The 2,871-nt window shown below is 39.5% G+C and overlaps 1 non-coding gene across 1 annotated transcript; it reads left to right on the forward strand.

Moving 5' to 3' along the window:
- Window positions 1–2,522: 2,522 nt before the first annotated feature.
- Window positions 2,523–2,626, forward strand: TRNAL-CAA. Its single transcript has 2 exons — window positions 2,523–2,560; window positions 2,592–2,626. It is a non-coding gene; the product is annotated as a tRNA-Leu (tRNA).
- The last annotated feature ends 245 nt before the right edge of the window (window positions 2,627–2,871 follow it).

Below are 2,871 nucleotides of genomic sequence, written 5' to 3' on the forward strand. Positions count from 1 at the left end.
GAGTATGTTCAAGACAATGCCATTAAGAGGATATACATCTGCTGTACGAGACAATCTACACCTTAATTGAGATAATATACAAAAATATGCTTCTCAACTGCTTTGTTTTCTGATCGAAACTTATAGTGTCCAGCACTCTTCTGATTTTTTGAGTGTTAGGAAAGATGTACAAAGAATTCATGAGACAGTTGTACTGCTCCTTATGGAACCAGGTAGTGGTCCATCAAAATCTTCACCTTTAAAGATACCCCTGATGAGCACCCCAGACACACTTTCCCAGATTTCCTGCTCCTAATGGCAGGGTAGAATGATCTAAAACCATTTGCTTCTCATTAATGTCTCTTTTAAGGGGTTGAGTGTCTTGTATGGTAGATGTTTGCCCTCTTAATGGTATCATTTTGAATTCCCACACCATTTTCATCATGGAACAGTAGGAGTGAAGAGGGACACAGCACCCCTCTGGTACATGAACTGCTTTATTGATGCTAACATGCATTTGCCGGTACCATACTAGAAGTATGGCAGTTTCCGACATGGGGTGGTAGAACAGAATCAGAATCAGAATCACATTTATTGGCCAATTATGCACTCATACAAGGAATTTGACTTCAGTTTCAGTGACTCTCGAAGTATGAATTACATAAATGACATGCATACAACTATTAAGAACAAGACAAATGACATACATGCAACTATTAAGAACAAGACAACAAAGTAAATATACATATACACATACATACAAGGTGCAAAGTGTAGCTCAGTGCAAGAAATACTGAAATAAACTCTGAAGGAAACAAGTATTAACAATATGTAAACAATACTGCAGAATCCTCAATATGTAAACAATACTGCAGAATCCTCAATATGTAAACAATACTGCAGAATCCTCAGAGGGTTGAAAGAATACCCCAACCTAATAAGCTGAGTTAACCGTTTATGAACTTGATGGCCTGTGGAAAAACACTGTTCTTATATCTGCTTGTTTTGGTGCATATTAATCTATAATGCCTGGCTGATGGTAATAGTTCAAAAAGATAGTGGCTTGGATTTGAAGGGTCTGTGATGGTCTTCCCTGCCCTTTTCATGACTCTGGAATAGTACAAGTCCTGAAAGGAGGGCAAACTAGCACCAATATTTTCGGCAGACCTGACTATTTAATGTAACCTATTTTTGTCATGATTAGACAGCGATCCAAACCACAGTTACAGATGAGCTGAGAACAAACTCAATGACTGCTGTATAGAACTGAATCAACCATTCCTGTGGGAGGTTGAACGTCCTCAGCTGTCATTTGCTGTTGTGTCTTTTTTATGATGGACCCTATATTGGTCTCCCACTTCAAGTCCCAGGAGATTATAGATGCCAAACATTTGAAGGATTCCACAACTGACACAGCAGTATTAAACATAAAGAGGGGGATAATATTGTAGTAACACTCCTAAAGTCCACTGTCATCTCCACAGTCTTAAGAGTGTTCTGTTCCAGATTATTCTGACTACACCAAAGGGCCAGCTGCCCAACCTCCCATCTGTATGCAGACTCATCACCATTCCTGATGATCCCGATGATAGTTGTATCATCAGCGTATTTAATAAGTTTGACAGAGAGGTCCTTAGAGGTGCAGTCATTAGTGTAGAGAACATTAATGTAATTAATATTAATTAATGTAATTAATAAAACATTGCTTTGACAGCTATGTAAGCAAACAATAGAAGACATACTTAATATGTTACCATTCAGAGTTTCAGCAATACAACAGCTAATGCAGCAGAGTATTTGATGGGTAGATGTACTACCTTCTGACATTAGCACACAGTGGTTTGCCGCCATAGTGACCTAAACAGCACTACTTATCTCTAACTAATGCATCTGTCCAACATACATGACATTGACATATACGCTAGGACTGCATTCACTTAATGAGGTATAGTCCTCAAAGTGTCACAGGTACCATGCTAATTAATAGTATGATTTATTACTCTAGCAAAGATCTGCAGTAGTCTCTTATTATTTCTGGCAGTTTAACGCAAAAGATTAATGCCAAGAGCTGATAACAACAGCTGTATCCCCTACTTCCTCTGCTCAGGATTCTCAAACCCACTGGCTTTTATCGTTGCTTGTAAATACTGTCTATATAGAGTCTAATTAATTTCTGTCTATGAGTTAAACATAAGACCTACTAGCTTAAAGTGTTATTTGCAACCATCATGTACACATAGCCTTCATTCTTCTGTTTCCTAGGGAAGACTATGCAATTCATTGTGCTCTTCTGTAGGCAAAAGTTATTGTCATAACTATAAGCAGTGATGCTGTTCCCTCGTGCCACATCTATGTCTGTAATCACCATTTCGTCATGTCATCTTCAATTTCTCTACTCTTCTACTTCCCCTCCACAAAAAGGTATCCCACAAGGTTCCATTTTTGTACCTGTTCTATTTTCTGTCTACAATAACACACTTCCTGTTGATCTTCCTCAGCTTCCTCTTTTACCATATGCCAACAATATGGCCCTGTCCATCCAAGTCAGGATGGCTGAGTGGTCTAAGGCGCCACACTCAAGGATTCCAATGTTCATGGGGATTCTGGTCTCCATATGGAGGCGTGGTTTCAAATCCCACTTTTGACAAGTGTGTTGGGGGGGTGGCCTAATGATTAAGGTGGTTGCCTTACAAACACAAGGTGCAGGGTTTGAGTCTCACAAGGGATAATTGGCTAGGCTTACAATGGCTCGCAAGGGCAGTTAGCCTAGTACTAACCTATGAACCTATGTACCACTGAGATCATTCTCTTCATTCACTACAGTGTGACCAACAAGCAGACTTCCACTCCCTCATCCAATGGATTAAGAATGAAAAAACTCAGACACAGCTC

Source organism: Protopterus annectens, chromosome 14.part0 (genome assembly GCF_019279795.1).
Source record: "Protopterus annectens isolate FY-2018-M chromosome 14.part0, PAN1.0, whole genome shotgun sequence".
NCBI classification, from domain to species: Eukaryota; Metazoa; Chordata; order Ceratodontiformes; family Protopteridae; genus Protopterus; species Protopterus annectens.